A 19,216-nucleotide genomic window follows, 5' to 3' on the forward strand; every position below is an offset into this window, starting at 1 on the left:
ATCCCAGGATTTGCTACTGAGTAAGATATGTTGGCCTCTCAATTCAGATTTTCAAACTCTGGACACAGAATAATTATGCAATAAAATAGGTTAGTGTAATTTAATTCTTCTCATTCAATTACCACTATAGTATCAAGAGCAGTATTATATTGTAGCAAAACATAGTTTCATATATCATGTTCTAGCTTTCAGTAGTCTCAGAGGATAATAGGGTACACACAACGTGTAGTTATTACACAGTGGGTACAAGAGAAATGCAGACATCCAGAGAATAAATGTTAAAAGCATGAGTCCAGACTAGGGACATCTGGAAGCAAATTCCAGCTCCAGCATGTACTAGATGGCTGACTCTGGGTACTGCTCAGTATCACTTGTCCATCACTTTTCCCTTGAAATCATTATCAAACTGGAGTGATCATGCAAACTGACACTGTAAGTTTTTACACACTATGACTCGGGCAGAGCTATTGGTCTATATACTGATTAGAGGAGTAGATATTGTAATAGAGGAATCCAGATAACTCTGAAAACCAACATCCTCACTCATTCCATTAGCTTCTGCCCCAAACTCCTTTCACTCTCATATTCTTTCTGTATCTTCCTCCAATTTTTCACCCAAAATTCTTCTTCTACCCAGATAGTGCCCAGTACAGCTATGCCAAGTAAGGATCAATCTATTTTCTGAGTCAGCTTGTGCATTAAGTAGGATGTGAACCTCAATATTCTGTGTTTAAAATGGATATAACAATATTGCTTAGCACTTAATAAGCATTCAATAAATATAGATATTTTTGCTATCAGAAGATAGTGAAAGGCTTTATTTAGAGACAAAGAGTAGGTAGGTTAGGAAATGCTTCTATGCAGGAATGAAATCTGGGATGTTATGATCCATTCATTTTTCTTTGCATTAATTCATTAATCTGTACAACAGATAATGATGGCTTGGATCAGGGTGGTAGTGAGACAGATAATGAGAAATTATCCAATTCTTGGATATCTCAAAAGTAGAGCTGGTTAGATTTTCTGATATATTAAATGTGGGGCATTGAGGAAAGAGGGAACAATGATAATTCCATTTTTGTATAGTGGTACCGATAATGGTGTAGAGGAACCAGATGTTTGAGAAAGAGTAAGAGTGACGATTCCAGGTAAGTCATGCTGAGTTTGAGATTCCTTTTGGTCATCTAATTTGGAAGGTTTGCATAAACAATTGGACTGCTTGCATCATATTTTATTATTTTGAACTATATTGGAAATTTTCTAATGGTATAACCTTCACCTATCATATAAAATCCACAAAACTAAATAACACCACTAAAGGAAACAGCTTGAAGAAAACAAAAATCAGAGTATTCTAATGTAAGAGTTAAGAACACAATGCAATATATTGTATAGTGGATCAAGAACAATGTATAAAATAATCATTATTACTGGTCATTTTTATTCTTTGTGCCCAAGCAGAGAACATTATTTTTGTCCCACAGGCCAGTTGATGATACGATGGTCTCATTTACACTATTGTTCACCAACCAGGAGGATATGTAATAGTTAATCAGTGTGGGTGCCTAATGCCAGTAATGCTTCCGAATGAGAACTGGAGTCCAGATCTGCTCATTCCCATAAATTGTTCCTTCTGGTTTGGTGCGTGTACCTCTTTTTTTTCAAGCATTTAGTAATTGGTTTCTTAGCCCCTCTTTTATTCCTCTCCATTCCTTCTCTTTTTCCTTAGTGTTGTTATGTGCCCTCCAAATCATAAAGAATTTTCAGACTGAGATCCGATTTCATACTCTAAAACTCCTTGGGATAGACAAAATTCCCAATATCACTATACGCCGAAAGAAGAAACTAACAGTGAGGTAGGTTTAAGAACTTGTCCAAGTTACACAAGCTCTTATGTGGCAAAGCAAAAACTCAAGACCCTCCTGTTCCTTTCACTTTTTTTAACGAGATAAATACATTTGTTCCTTAAGAATTTCCATGGTGTTTGTAACATATTTTCCTGTTAAAGAGACACTCAAAACGTTCAGTATAGAGTGACACATAAATCAAGGGGGAAACGGATGCCTTGATGTATTTTCCAAGAAAAATCAGTCCCTGAAAATCCATTCAGATGTAGATTGACCAGAAGCTTACCTTGCTCCCTGAACCACGCAAGAGGCAAATTCAGCACATTCACGTATGAGTCTCAAGTCAGAAATTCAATCCATGAAAGAAAGGAAACATTCTACTGAGATGTTCTTCTGAGTCTCTGATGAAAATGGAAAGTTCTCCAAAGCAAGGAGATATTGAAAAAAATTAATTGCCGGGGAAGTGGGTAACATGAATTCCATGGCAAAGTCTGCTCATCTCCCTTCTCAGATAAGTCACTTAACTGCTTTGAGTCCCTATATCTTTATCTATAAAATGGAGCTATTCGGAAGGTTGCCCTGAACTACACTCTCCCTGAAAGACTGCCGCTGTGATGAGATATTAAGAATCCCTGAATTATCCTGAAAAAGGGCGATTATCATAATCATAATCAAAGTCACTGTTATTTGCAGGTATTTGCCCAGGTCATTACCGCAGGCTCTCAGTAAATGTCAGTTTGGGGAAAGGCCACCATAGGTACTAGACAACTATTGAAAGCTGGGTGAATGGATGAATGGTCAATGGGCTCTGGCACTTCGTCTGTTACCTATAATATAAGTCCCCTTGGAGTCACATGGGAACATGTAGAGAGAGTCACATAACCTTGGAACTCGCAGAAGACAAAACCCCCATGAGAGTAACAACAGCTCCTTACCCCACACAGCTAGAGCCCGAGTGATTACTGTGTCTGTAAAAACCCAGCTTTGCCTGTTGAGGGAGAGCATGAGTGTATTAACATTACCGTATGCATTCTCATTGATCATGCTAAAATCACGTTACATCATTACCTCTAGGGCTCCAATTTCACATAAACATGGGGGGATAAGGACAGAGGTGTGAAGCATAATTGGTCTGTAACATTATATTAGTTTCAGGTGTACAGCACAATGATTTGATATTTGTATATATTGCAAAATGATCACCCCAGTCAATCTGGTTAACCACCACTCCCATCCCTCGTTACTAAATTGTTTTCCTGTTTTGAGAACTTTTATGATTTACTCTCTTAGCAACTTTCAAATATGCAATGCAGGGTTATTAATTATAGTCGCCATGCTGTACAATTACACCATCATGGCGTTTATTTTGTAACTGTAAGTCTGTACCTTCTGAATGACCTCATCGCATTCCTTTGCGTATGCCTGCTTGCCCACAAGGAGATTCCCTGCCATTACACGTCAAACCTCAAAAGGCCTAAATTCTAGATTTCTTATTTCAGATGGGAACAACATGAATCCTTTCACTTCACACAGCCTCATTTTCTGTTTTTTTTGATGAAATTAGTAATACCCACATTTGATGTTTTAAAGACTGCTTTGAGGATGAAATAAGACAAGGGATGTAAAATGCTTAGAAAATCACTCAACCTGTAAATCACTTAGTAAATCACTCCTCCTGTTGTCAGAAAGTGCTATCCGAGGTCATTCTGACTGATGTATCACAGCAATGTCACTGTGAAGGAAAAGGCTTCCAGCAGTGAGACTGTGAAGACCCCACTGAAATAAAATAAAATCACATCAACAAGGTTGCCCTGGGCACCAGGTAGTTCCCACTACAGTGAGTTTGAATAAAGCCAGATTGGGATTTAAGGGTCTAATGACTGATGTCTTGAAGGGAATTACACTGACATGGAGCTCTTAGGGAACAAGTTCTCCTGTGACCCATCCACAGCTCCAGGCCTCATGGACTGAATATTCTAATTAAAATCTCACCTGTAGGGACCAAGTCCTTAGGGAACTTGCTAAGGAAAGTTATGGGTATGTGAGTTGTTATTTCTTCTCTAATATATCCATCTGTTCTCAAAAATCAAGAAAGGGAGGCTATTAACATCCTTGGAAGAAGTTGATGTGGACATCAGAGCAGGAAAGAAACACAGGCTGGCACATCCAAGCAATCACAAAAGTCTTAGACAACAATACTTTCATAAGTCGTGTGGAGTTTTTTCTTTCTTTCTCTTTTTCTTTCTTTCTCTCTTTCTTTTCTTCTTTCGTTTCTTTCTTTCTCTGTTTCTTTCTTTCTTTCTTTCTTTCTTTCTTTCTTTCTTTCTTTCTTTCTTTCTTTCTTTCTTTCTTTCTTTCTCTCTTTCTTTCTCCCTTTCCCCCTTTCCCTCTTTCCCTCTTTCCCTCTTTCTCTCTTTCTCTCTTTCTCTCTTTCTCTCTTTCTTTCTTTCTTTCTTTCTTTCTTTCTTTCTTTCTTTCTTTCTTTCTTTCTTTCTTTCTTTCTTCCTTCCTTCCTTTCTTTCCTCCCTCCTCCTCCCCTCCTTCCCTCCCTCCTTTCCTCCCTTCCTTCCTTTCAGAAGTAGATATCCTTCTGTGTGTATGGTGCCTTTTAAATTCTGAAGCCATAACCTGATTAGAACTAAAAATCTAGCAAATGGTACTCCAATTTAATCTCTTCCAACACTAATCTTTGTTTCCTTTTACACATTTGTCACACCTTCAGATGAAATTTTATATCTTGACTTTCTTACAATTAGATACGGGTTGTGCCCCAGCCTTCTTGCACTTGGTAACACTGACGTCTTCCACAAGTGACTCCATAGATGTGTATGCCTGTATATATATGTATCTTCAAAAAGGTTGTGTGATATTTCATTAGTATTGTGTTTGTATGAGACGAAGGATGCTCACTGAACTTACTGTGGTAGTTATTTTATGATGTATGTAAGGCAAATCATTATGCTATATATCTTAAACTTAAGCAGTGCTGTATGTCAATTATATCTCAAAATAAATAAATAAATGCATAAATTAATTAATTAATGCAAGTAGGACAATGTAAGTTAAGAAGTTAAAAATAAAGTGGAAGTAACATAACTTAAGGTAAAAAGAACTTGTTACTTCTTATAATTTATTTCTCATGGAATTTTGTTTAAAACTTTGAAAAACCTAAATAAACTTGGAGGACAAAATGCTGAGGGAAAAACGCCAGTCACAGCACAAATACTGCACGATTCCACTTATATAAGGCATTTAAAATAGACACACTCATAGCAACAGTGAGGAGAACGGTGGCTGCCGGGGGCTGGGTGGAGGGGAAATGGGAGCTGCTGTTTAAAGGGAATAAAGTTTCAGTTGTACAAGATGGATACGTTTAGAGAGCTGCACGTGCCTGTATTTAATGATAATGGTATTGTGCACTTGAAAAGTTGTTCGGAGGGTAGATCTCATATTGTGTTCTTGCCTCAACAAAAAGAAAAAGACATTAAAATGTTCACTTCCTACTAAAAAATAGTCACAGAATGTTTATGGTTTAGTGGTTTCTCTTTCTCTTTCTCTTTCTCTGTCTCTGTCTCTTTCTCTCTCCTGCTTTGTAGGCTGAACACAGGAAGTATCAGAGGAATATTAAGCCTGTGAGAAATGACTCCAGCGTCAGGTCCTAAAGACACAAGAATGCCTCCTAAATTAGAAGAGAGTATCCTAAGGTTATATCAGTCTTGTAAGAACAACTCTGGGAGTCCCCAGAATGTGTCCCCATCCTTAGGACACGTCAGATCATAGGAGAGAACCCCCACACAAGTCTGGATACGATTCATATAGATAAATGTCATTCACAAAGATATAAAAATATGATTCACATAAGTAAATCTTGATTCAGATAAAAATAATTTTAGAAAGAGTCCAAGTACATTATTTTCTTTTATCTAAATATTTCTTCTGAGAAAAAAAAAATAAGGCTGAAATACGACACTGCTTTCCGGTTCCTCCTCGCTAATGAATTATGGTTATTTCTGAGGTGCTTGTCATTTGATAGGATTAATCTGTTACAGATCATTCTTGTCCTCAGTTACTTCTTCTAGAAATGAAAGCGATCATTTTTTCTTTTCCTTGTGAGAAACATACACAGAAAAGCCCTCTTCATCCTTGTTTGCTGTAATACGTGGATGCTGGGTGTGGGGCTGGGAGGGACGTGGTTCTGCATGGAGAGTTGAGTTCTAGGAGGAGCTTCCATGTTGTGTTTCCTTTCCGTGTCTGCTGCTTTAAGAGCTAATAGGGACAAAAGATTTGGAAGTTTTTCCATTTTGAGTCTACAGTATTAAGTGATATTTTCCTTATGTTTTCTAAATACTTGCTATTGTATCTTTGGTTATGATGTTCCACAATGATTTTTTAAAAGGGACAGAGAAATTAAACCTGGGTTTTTAGAAGCTGCTTTGGATCTTCCTGCATATGGAAAGGAAAATATTACCATAGAAAGAACTCTAGACTTGAGGAGGCAGAAGACCCAAGTTCCATCTCCTGCAAGCTGTGTTGTGACATCAAGAAAGTCTTCCCTGAGCTCCGGTTTAATCGTGGCACCACCATGAGATTGTGCAAGGGTCAAATGAGAACACGTGAAAGCACTTCAAAAGCTGTGAAGCAAATGGGAGCTATAAGATAGTGTAGGGTTTCAAAGCCAAAGAAGACAACCTCAGCTTCTTCAGGGGGAAGTGCTGTAGTTGTGCATTTCTTCATTTAATTCATTCATTCATTTCATTAATATTTACACAGCTCTATGTGTTGGGTCCTGGGACTGAGCCAGCGCCTTGCTCCTCCTGCCCACCAGGGGCGGAAGACAGTAATACACATCTACATAATTACTAAGGATGTGTTAATAAAACATTGTATAGTAATAATAAAAAAGAAGAAATGAAGCTTGTAATGATAATGCTCACCTAGTAATAATATTAATAATAATGGTTAATGTTTACTGAGTTAGGCACTAAGCTGCAAAAATTATGTCATGTAACCTCCACAAGCCTTATAAAAAAGATATTGTTATGATTTCCACTTTACAGATGGGAATCCTAAGACTGTGAGAAGTTTTAGTAATTTCCCCAAGGTTGCATTGCCAGTAAATGGTAGAAACAATATTCAAGTAGTGGTCACTTTGCAGTGTGTAGAAATCTCAAATCACTGTGCTGTGCACCAGGAACTAACATAGTGTTGTAGGTCCATATACCTCAAAAAACAAACCAGGGAGACAAATTTATAGAAAAGGAGATCAGATTTGTGGTTACCAGAGGTGGGGATTAGGGGGAGGGGGAATTGGATGAAGATGGTCAAAACATACAAACTTCCAGCTGTAACATAAATAAGTACCAGGAACGTAAGGCACCACACGGTCAGGGTAGTTAACACTGCTATACTATCTGTGAAAGTTGTTAAGAGAGCAAATCCTAAGAGTTCTCATCACAAGGAAAAAATATTTTTTTCTCTTGTTCTGTTTCTGTGTAAGATGATGGATGTTAACTAAACTTATTGAGGTTATCACTTTATGATATACGTAAGTCAAATCATTAAGAGCTAACGATTATACCTTAAAACTTATGCAATGCTGTATGTTAGTTGCATCTCAATAAAACCGGAAAAAAAACAAATCTGCGATTTCATAACTCCGAAGAAAACCACTATTCAAAACTTAGAAGTCTGCTTTCAGAAGCCACAGCCTAAACCACCGTGATAAACTAACTCTTGATCAAATAAGGTAATACATGTAATAGCAAGCATTCAATATATAAAAATAATTACTATCACTTTGTCTAAGTACTACTTTTGTGCCTCCCATGTTACTCTTCATGCCGTCGACACTTGAGTATTATGTTGTGTCAGAATTTTTTAGTCTTTACAGGGTTTTATTTCCCCCCATCTCTGCTGATATGAAGGCTCAAAATTCTCTTAGAGAACAAGATTTTTCAATTCTTAAGTAGACACAGAATCTCTCCAGTATGCCCTGCATATGTCAAGCCTCTAGATTGGGACCTTTATCCTTTGTGAGTTTACATATTCATCAAATTCTGGAAGGAGGCTCATGAACCAAAAAAAAAAAAAAAAAGGTTAAGAACCTCAGCTCTTACTGTATTGACTGAAGCACAGCTACTCTTCATGACGAGCTGGACTTTGGCACTTTTCTCCCTAGTCTGAGTTTTGTATGTTCAACGCCAGATAACACCTAGATTTCCTCTTTGTCAAAGCCCCGTGGAATGCTGATATCATCCCATAAGTCCTAAAAAATTCTGTGCTGTCAAAAAATTTTCAAGTTTGGAAGCACTACTTGAAGCACCCTCATCCTAGAGATTCAAATGTTCATTAACCTATTAAAGATGCTGAAAAGGAAATGCTGTTTAAATTAGTTTTGCTGCCCAAAATCCAGCCTCTGTACCTCGATAGCCAGATTGAGACTTGGAAGCAGAGTTATGGGGGAATTAGAAAAGAACTGCTTCATTGCTTTGCCAGGCAAAGGGGAGTCATAGTAGACTAATGCCTTAGAGACTGTGAATCCACCTTGTGGTTGGTGTCCTGAGGTTTTATAGAAAAGCTGGGCAGGACAGAAAGGTGACAACACCCAGGGCGCTTTTCCTGGGTGCTGCACTTTTCTTAATCTTGATGAACCCACCTGGCATCAGGGGTCTGTTCATTCCTCTGAGGCCATCAGCCCATGACCACCTTCCTGGAACACAGCTCCTGGGTTAAAGGATAAGCCATTCTGGGTAAAGAATGAACAGAGAGTGGGGAGTATAGTGGAAAGGCTGGGGGTTGTTTAGCACAAAAATTGTTGAGCAAGTGAAGCAAAGGTGGGGGTTTGTCAGAGAAAAGACAAAAACAAGTTGCAAGAATTTTAGGTCAGAATGAATCAGCAAACAGCTTTAGCTTCAGGGAGGCCATTTTGTTAGTTTTCTATGCTTTCACCTCCTCATGGTAATGTTTTTTCCTATGCACACCTGTTAACTCCCCTATAATATTAATATTTAGGGAAAAAATTCCCCATTAGATAGAAGTGTGTAATCCATGGAATTCCTACACCGCCAGGAGCAATGCATTGCAGAGTTACACTCTGTGAACATCTTGTGCCAACCTTCAGGTGGTCATATATAATTTATCATATGTGATTCAAGATTCTCTCTCATTATGCTGAGTATATGCTAATTTTTTGAGGACTCATTTTTTGCCATGTTTACCTTTCAAATATCATCAAAATGTCTGAAATGTTTTAGTTATCGATAAATACTTTTATGAATAAGTGAATAGTTCAGAATCTTTTGTTTGTTTCATTGATAAGGAACAGAGTAACCAACTGTTCTCATTTGCCCAAGACAGAAGGGTTTGCTGGGACTGGAGTCTTCCAGCGCTAAATCTGGAACGTCCCAGGCAAACTGGGACAAACCGGTCATGCTAAATGGTGGTGATTGCTTGTTTTGTTGATTTTTGCTTTTAGGAGTCCTGTTTGTGCACTCTGTGTTGTGTGTTGCGAATTGGGCTAAACATGGCCATGAACCTTTTTTGTTGCTGTTTAACCCTCAGAACAATCCTAGGAAATAGGTGTTAATTTTTCCTCCGTTTCAATGAGAGGAAACTAAGACGAATGGTTCATGCCTGACCCAAGAATACACGGCCTTAACCCCCACCTGGCCCTGCAGTCTGCACCCTTAACCACTTCTCTCTCCCGCCTTCCAAGATGGACTTTGCAGGGACAGCAAAGAGAAAAGGGCCATGAAATTCATCTTTGAAAATGAGCACTCAGTAATTCACGTGGAAAATAATGTGGACAAGCATAATCCGCTCCCTGCAGGGTGAGATAGAGATGCGGAGAGAGAGAAACCTGGAAAGCCATAATCTTGACATTAATCCAAGAGGCGAGTGAATTTGAACATGAGCTTTTAATATGTTATAAACAGGCCAAGCAAGCTGAGAGCTATTTTTAGCTCTGAGTTATGAAATACAATCACATGGGCAAGTGGCCTACATTTTCTGTTTTATATTTTGTGAGGAGTTTTGCAATCTAAGTGAGAATGACATTTCACCGACCCTGTTTGGAAAAGGCAGCTGGAGTCTTACAGATTCGGAGTATGCTGAGCAGGAGACCTGCTTGGTGTTGTGGATTTGGAGATAGAAAATCTGGGGCCGCTCTCTAGCAATATGACGTGGGTAGAGCCACTTAAGGCTTTTGTACCTCAGTTTCCTCAACTGAGAAACAAGAGATTGTTGGACGGTCAAGATACAGTAGGAGGCAGGGAGAGCCAACAAACCGAGTGGATTAGAATCCTGGTTCTGTCTCTTAACACTTCTGTATCTGAGCCTCAGTTTCAACATCTGCAAAATGAAAACATTAATTCACCTCTCACAGATTTATTGTAAACTTCAAGGAGATAATGTATATTAAATATAGAAAACATACGTGACATGATAAAAGTACTCAATAAAATTGCAATTCCCTTTCCTTGAATGTTCCGTTATTCATCCATTCACTAAGCAGCACTAAACACCTGCTATGTTCCAAGTACTAAGTTAGGAGCTAGGGATTCAAAGGTAAAGATGACAGAGTGTCTGTCCTCAAACCATTTATAATTTAGTAAAATATGATGACACTTTGCCAGATTTTTGTCCTTTAGTAAGTCACTTCACATCTCGGAGCTTTGGTTTTATCAACTATGAAACTAGGATAATAAAGTCAATGCTAATAGAGTGATTGTGAGAAACAAAAGTGGAAAGAGCTTCTAGCCCAAAGAAAACCCTCAGGAAACATTTGAGAAAGGGAGGGGGTGGTCTCCAAGGCTCTTCACATCTCCAGGACATATGAATGTTCTGTGTACTAACTTTAGAGCTATTATTTTCTGCTTTCTTCAGAAAACAAGTCTGGAGGTTTAGGATTCCATCTCTGAGATTGTTGGAAACACAAATCATAATCCTGGGGAAGGTAAAACAGTATTTTTTTGGCCATCAGAAGCTCTCGTAGAATTGAGAGTGGGCGAGGAGACTTCTTAGATCACGTCTGCTGGGAAATAGGCTCTGGGGCTCAGATTTTCATGTAGGTGGTTAACGGAAGGATGCCCTTAGGAACAGCACCTGTGAGGGAGAGATGGCGGCAGGACCAGACAGGGAGAGAAGTTGGGCTGTGATGCAGTCGCAAGAAAGACTTCAGCAATCCTTTGGGGTGCTCTGGGGTGGCCCCCAGGAGCTGCCTTATGGGGCCAGGACTTTATATTCCTCACTGGCCAGTCTTGTGGCCATGTGGGTTACCCTGGGTGAGGTGGCCCTCTTCAGCTGAAGGCAATGCTTGGAGAAAGTTCAGCTATGATGTCCAAGCAGCTCACCATGGTGTCCTCTATGGGAGACACTATTATTGACATAAGGGATTGAGGGGGTAGGGGGAGGTGTGAAGAGTAGCCAACTAGGGACCTAAAGAGAGGAAGTTGCTGCAATTAACTTGAAAGGCAATAGGTTGGCTCTTGGGTAAGACTGTCCAGCTGTAGCCATGCTCACATGTCACTTGGGTATAAAGCGACCGTTATCTGAGGGGAGAACCAGTAATGCATTTAAAAGGTGATTCTATCAGAAACATCCAGAGAGATGCAACAGTGGTGCTCTCCAGCACAACATGGGTTGTGGCCACCAGCCAGGGCAGCTGTGGTGCGTGTGGGCATCTGCAGTCCTGGAGCAAGATCTGTCCTGGCCACTTTGTGGATGTGGTGAGATCACTTCCCCTCCCCAGGACTCGACTTCCTTGTCTGAAACATACAACAGTGAAATGAAAATAACCCTAAGGTCTCTTTTAGTCCCAATAACTCCAGATCTTAATCAACACTGTCAGCAAGAAAAAATGGATCATTGGTAATTACTTAGCTTTCTGAAGTAAGTTCAATTGTGGGGCAATGCTTTCTCTGTATTATTCATCTTTCTGCTGAGATGCTAGATAAAATGCTTATGGGCTTTTGTGGTAATGAGGGGTTTTTTTTTTTTCCTATTCTGTTACCCATTTACATTTCTACTCTATTTTTCAATTTCTTGAGGCTGTGGCCCTGTCTCTTGGTCCCGACACAGTCCCTGAGGATTATCCCTCATATGCTGGTTGTATCTGTTTGGGTTTGTTACAGAGACCAACTGAGGCTAACATAAAGGGGGAAAATGCAGGTACTAGCAAGCTTATCAAGAGGTTCACATAATCAAAGGGAAACTTGACAAAAGGCAGGAGCCAAGAGCATTTCAGAGGCTAAGGAACTGAAGTGAGCAGCAAAGAAACCATGTCCTGGCTGGAAGGGCCCCCCCAAGGATACCACCATTGGGGCAAATGATCCCAAACCTTTATGATGTCCTCGAATCACTTGCTTAGGTTCAAATTTGGGGTAGCGAGAACTTTTCATTGGCTGAGCTTAGGACTCATGCCTGCCTCTCTGTACCTCCATGCACTTCTCTTAGGGAGTCTCTCTATTGGAGGCAGGGAAGAAAGGACTCTCTTTGCCTCCTTTTCCATAAACTTGGGCGGGCATAGGGAATTCTTCTTCCAGGAACCCAATAATTATGAGATCATTCTCCAAGGAAGTCAGAGCTTTTTTAAGAAGGAAAATGGATTCTGGATACATCAAAAAATGGCCAATGTCTGCTACAACAGACGCTGAAATAAGTTTTTAGGTGGCTATGTGCTCACACACAAAATGCTGAACAATTTGCCGAAAGCAAGCGAATGCTTTGCCTTAACAGAGATGCGTAAGCAAAACTGTTCTAAATGTTCCCCTGCAGTGGCTGGGATTCTGCCTTCAGCTCTAACATCTGCATAATAGCTAGACTTTCTTTAGTGGAGTTAGAATCTATAGCATAAACTTGTAGATCTTAATCTGAAAAGGAATATCCTTTACAGTTGGGCACCGACTCTCAGCATCCCAAACTTCTTTTCCATCATTCCTCTTCATGAATATGACATTCCAGACAATCAGAACACTGCTTGCTGAACACATCTCGTACTTTCCTTCCCATTTCACTGTCTCTCTCTTTCTTGTCCAGAACAAGAACATGTTCTTCAGTTCCCCACCCTGGGATCTACCCTTCCTCTGCTCTCCCGTAGCATTTTATGTGTATCTCTTGTAATTGTTTATCATTATCTATATAGAATTCAAGTTGTAGATTCTGTCCTCATTTTAGTTTATACTATAAGCTACTTGAATATGAAACTCTGTTTGATATATCATTTTTAACATTTCTATTGTGAAATACATCTTGTGCAAAAAAAGTGCATAACACAAATTTACATAAACTCATTGAATATAGAAGCTGTATTTGATTCACCTTTTAAATACATTTTTACTGTGATGCACTTGGAAAAATGTATAAAACATCTAGGTTGAGTTTAATAATAGCGAACTCTGATATATCCACCATCCAAGTCAAAAATAAAGCAGCAGTCTCTGCATATCCATCCACATACATCTGTTCCTATCCATTTGTGGTTTGCTTTATTTTTATACAACAATAGAAAAATGGTTGAACGACTTGGGGAAAAAAACACAGAAGTGTGTTTAATTTGATCAGTAACCAAGGAAAAGCAAATTAAGACAGCAATAAGAAAACACTAACCTCTCTCCAAATTGGCACAATTTAAAAGCCCAGTTATACCAAGTGTGGGCAGTGGGAACTCACACAGTGTTGCTGGGAGTATAAATTGGCACAACCACTTTGAGAAATAAAGTTGAAACTGTATATAACCTACCACTCAGCAGTTACACTATAAGACAGAGATACACCCTAGAGAACAGAACACACGTGCACACTGAGATTCAGGATGAAAATGTTCACACCTCATTGTTCATCACTACCCTAGACTAGAAATAAACCAGGTTAACATGAACAATAGACTGGTTGATTAAATTTTGTATTTTTTCTATTGGGTTGTCTAACCTTTTCTCACTGATTTGTAGAAAGTTTAAAACAAAGCCATTTTACACAAACACACACGTACACAAACACATTAACTTTTTACTGGTTAAATACATTACAGAAATTTTATTCATACCACCCCCTCACACAGGCACACACCTTGCTTGCAAAATAATCACAGAACAACAACTGAGAAATCTCACGTTGTGAGCAGGAGGCAGGATTCGTAGGCTTGGATCTGGATAGCTGAGTGGTGGTTACCCTCAGATGTTTCTTTATAAAAGTCTGATTTCTCTGTGGGGACACAGTTGTTCTCTTTAGCCCAGGCTCTTCATCCGGTTTGATGCGGACAAGTCTGAATGGACTGAGTGAGTCATCTACTTCTGATGTGGGTAGTTTATTTTTCTTACAAGTCCCTGCCAACAAAAGCTCCTGCCATGTGCAGTCCCGTCTCCATACCTGGGCTCAGGTGGGTTCCTGTTGGTCAGGAACTCCGCCTTCAGCTCTGCTTATAATACAATTAGCAGTGGCATTACTATCCTTAGGGAGAGGGTGGCGAATTTAAAGATGCTTTCCTTACACATATTCAAGAAATAAAAATAATAACTAGTTCATTTGTGTCCTTATTAGTACTGCTATTATTTTTTAGATTCCTGATGTAAATGATGTCATATGCCGTTTTTCATTGTTATTCTGATTTCTTGAATATGTGTAAGCACATTTGACTGTCCTTTGTGATTGGATTACCGCATTCTGTTGAATCTTATTTTGCAGTTGGCTTTATTCCTTTGATAACTATGTAAGTTTAAAAAGCTAAAAGATCTAATCTGTTCTTAGAAACAATAATTAGTACATATATGCAAACTAAAAAAAAGTGCAATATACTGTATATATGTGTTTACATGCAATATAATATGTATGTGCAGTCGAACTGTAATAATTTTAACTAATAAAACAGAAAAAGGAAAAAAATTAAAAAATAAAAATGTTTTTCTGCCCATTATCTCCCTTGACCCTCACAACACCCTTGAGGAAGGTGTGACTGTGTTTTTATCTACACTTTGAGGAGGAGGAGATTAGCTCAAAGATAAGTGACTTATGCTGGTCTCAGAACTGGCAAGGGTAGAGTTTTGACTAGAAGCGGACTCTCCTCTCTTGGAATTCTGGACTCTCTACATCATTCCTTCAGAGCCTCGCTTAAGTTCCACTTCCCCCAGGGAGCTTCCCCTGGAGGAAAGAACAGGTTTCTTTCTCATCTCTGAAGAGTCCTAAATAGTATTTTCTGTGCTACTCACTTGACAATCATCATAAATGCCTTGAATTGTCATCTATCTGGAAATACATGCTTTTCTCCACTGCACTGTTTGCAAGACTCTCCTGAAGCAGGAACAATGCTGTGTATTACTGGTTCCTTCACAGACCTCACCCTATGCCTTTTCTGCAGCTCATGCCCAGTAAATATTGGCTGGAGTTTGGCTGTCCCTGTGGGGTACAGCGTTCAAAGAGCCAACTTCAACTACAAAGACTGATATGCCCTATATCTGGAGGAAAATCTCATTTGAAAAGATACCTGGACCCCAATGTTAATAACAGCACCATTTACAATAGTCAAGATATGGAAGCAACCTAAATGACCATCAACAGGTGACTGGATAAAGAAGTTGTGGTATATATACACAACGGAATATTACTCAACTATAAACAAGAGTAAATAATGCCATTTACAGCAACATGGATGGACATAGGGATCATCATACTAAGCGAAGTAAGCCAGAAAGAGAAAGAAAAATACCGTATGATATCACTTATATGTGGAATCTTTAAAATGACACAAATGAACTTATTTACAAAACAGAAACAGACTCTCAGACATAGAAAACAAACTTATGGTTATAGAGTGGAAGGGTGGAGGGATAAATTGCGAGTTCAGGATTTGCAGATACTAACTACTATATATTAAAAAAGGTTAACAGCAAGGTGCTACTGTATAGCACAGGGAACTATATTCAATATCTTATACTAGCCCATAATGAAAAAGAATATGAAAAGAAATATATGTATATGTACATATGTATAACTGAATCACTATGCTGTACACCAGAAACTAACACAGCATTGCAAACAGACTATACTTCAATTAAAGACTGATATGCACTGATCCACGCATGTTCCACAGAATATAGGAAGAAATTCCTGCTGACAAAGTTATTGAAATCTGCGTCATAAGTGCTTTACATGAGTCACCACATATGCAGGAGAATTGACACGGCTGAAGTAAGAATTATATGCTACAGTCTTAAATTTGCTTGCATTCTTCAGAGTGCCTTTCCACAAAGCAGGGGCTTATCATGAAAGACTGTCTTTAAACGATTTATACATCAAATAACTCATCTATTGAAATTCACTGAAATACAAGGCTACTCTCCTTTTCTCAGAGGACTGGGCAGGGAAAGCAAGACTTACGTTCAAATCTGGGCTTCTGTCGTTAACATTAGACAAATAAGTTATTTCCTAAAGAATTGATTTCCTCCACTGCAAAACTGGAGCACAAAAATCTGTCTCCTAGTGAACAAATGGAAGTAAAAATATCTTTTGAAACATCAAGAACTTCATAGAATGCAAAGGATGAATAAGAGTCAAGTAAGATTTGGTTCCTGTGAGTTTCAACAAGCTAAACTGTAGGAATGAGGGTTCGCAACTGTAAAATGAGAGAACCGTGGTAGATTATTGTTGAAGGCTCTGTCAAGGCTAAAGAGTCTATGACTTTGTCGTGTTAGATTCAATTGTTGAATTAGATTCAATTCAAGAACCCCTAACATTTTAATTTTTCTTTCCATACACTCGAAAGCTGAACTAATTATCTTATGCACAAAGGGAGCCTCTTGATTTAAAATAATTTTCAGAAGGCTAATCGATCCTAATGTAAATAACTGTCCTCCTGACTTTTGTGTTTTCATATTCTGTTTTGGGACAATCCAAGAAGGATGTCTTCCTGTGCCTTGATTGTGCTGTCTTGGTCTACAGGCCTCACTCACAGCGTCTCTCATTCATCAAACCATTCCTGCCGGGAGAGGGTGAGCGTTGCTAATAACCAAATGAGCATTTAGTCTCCATCTGACAGATTTCCCACAGGGAAGTGAAAAGCTCCCGACAGTAACCCGTATTCTGTAAATGGATGTCTTGCTGGTGACAAGGTGTCTCCTTCTGATTAGCTTCTATAAATGAATAGCGTGTAATGTCAGCTGGAAATGTGTCTGCTGAGAATGGGGAGCCGGGAGGGCAGGAACTTAAACAATGGATGGAAATAAAGGTTTGGACCTGGATGCAGTGGCGGACAAAGTGAGAGAGCTCGGGAAGCCAAAAGTGGGAAGTTCAAGAACAGATAAGTGAGAGCCATCGCAGGAATCTCAGATGCATCCAACATGTATTCGTTATGACAGGCAAGTTCACATACTTTATTTCACGGCATCTTCAGAGTTTGTCCTGTATGTTGGGTTCCAAGAGATCAAACGACTTTCTGGAGGTCACAAAACTGATCAGAAGAGTAACAATTTTCGCACAGCTCTTAATACTAAAACGATTATACCTGTTTGTGGTCGACAGTAGCGCTAGTTTAAATGACTTCAATAGAAAATGTAGGCTTTAGGTCCTTAACTCTCAGAAGATCCACATACATTTCTGCTTAAACTGAGATACAGGGACAGAAAGAAACATGCCCAGAAACATACCTTACTATGTGCCATAACAATTTTAATATAAAAAAGGATAGACTAATTTTTCATAGAAACCTAAACTGCTTCATGGTAAGGGCAGTTCTTCCTTGAGCTGAGGAGAGAAAGAGGTTGAGGGAAAAAAAAGGAAGACAAAGAGGAAGAGAAGGGAAAAGAGGAAGTAGAAAAAAGCAGCAAAAAGAAGAGGAAAAGAAGTTAACGATAACTATCAAGTAGGAAGAGGAGAGCTATGACAAGAACCCCCCAGTGCTGGGGGAGCAACTTCTAGACTCTTCCTCAAATCTGGGCACTCTGAGCTCTGTAACATCTACACATCAGTGAGGAAGACTCCTCTGTGAAGTAGATCCTGACCATCAAAGGCTGTTCTTCTGTGTTTATTACTGGATATCCCTCACTGCTGAAGCAGGGAGGCAGGAGGATGAATGAGGCAGGTCTAGATGGTCAAGATCTTGGATCTAGAAGGAGCTTCTGGTCCCTGTAGGTGATGGCGATCGACACCTAGGGGTGTTCCACAACTCCCTCTTCACTCCTCTCTCCACAAGACCCACCATCACCCTTCCTCAGACTGAGGCTGCCCTGGGCATGATAGAGTCTGATCATCTCAGAATTGATTTGACCTTCTGAGCTTCCTGGTGAGCCCATCAAGATTTCTGGTTTTCATTTTTAAGATAAAAAAATGTATTTTGAGATCTTGAAATCATGAAATATGTGATGACTTAGACTAATTGTAGCTATAAACACGGTCAAGCAGTTGATATGTGAGAAGAAAAACTAATCAGCACTCCCCACCTACACACACACTCGCTCACACCATCGAGCTCACAAAACGAGACTTGAAGGTGGATTTGTGCTGTGGGTCATCACACAATTCCTAGCTGAAGAAGTACATTTCTACAGGCTTTTGAATTTTTGCAACATCTAATTACAGAACATCAGAAGGCAACAGGGATTCAGAGGTGAACCAAATTATTGAAAAGACAGAAACAAAGAGGGCACAAAAAGCTATTGTGTGATTCATCAAACTTACAGATACTGAGAAATGCAAGCACTTAATTCAGAAGACAAATATCCTCTCCATAGCCCTTGGGAAAAATGATTTTTTTTCTTTAAACCTTCTGCAAGTTTTAGTAATTACTTTAGACAAAGGCCAAAAGCATAGAACAGAGGGCAGATATTCTAAAAAGAGATGTGCTTATTCAGGTTAAAGTGTAAACAATTTATCTACTGAAACATATATACACAAGATAGTTTATTGTTTTCTACTAAAGCTGTCCTAACACTTCAACAGAAGGAGGTGGAGAATGCAGATGCTGAGCTTATGAGTGAGGATGGGAATAAGTGGGGGGACATGGAAGGCTGGTAGTTGGAAGGATTGAATACTGTCACCTGACTTTTGGTCCTCCTTACATCACATTGTAATAACAAATGGAAATTTCTTCCCATCAAGATAAGGAGGGGGAAAGTCAGTGCATTCCGTTTATGCTTTGCTCTTCTGCTTTGAATAGTGTCAAGAAACTAATGCAAAAAAAAAGAGGTTTAAACATCCCAGGGTACTGTTCGCTAAGTAGAAGATTATTTTCCTAAGTGAGACATTTCAAAGTGCTGCTTTTTATGGCTTCTCCTAATAGCAGAAGTAACCACTGTGCTTGGAGAAGAAAGAACTGAAACCTGCCAAACCTCTGAAGTCACGATGACATCTAGGTCTGAGGGACGATTTACCCCTCAGTTACCTGC

This window comes from Vicugna pacos, chromosome 10 (genome assembly GCF_048564905.1).
Source record: "Vicugna pacos chromosome 10, VicPac4, whole genome shotgun sequence".
Classification (NCBI taxonomy): domain Eukaryota; kingdom Metazoa; phylum Chordata; class Mammalia; order Artiodactyla; family Camelidae; genus Vicugna; species Vicugna pacos.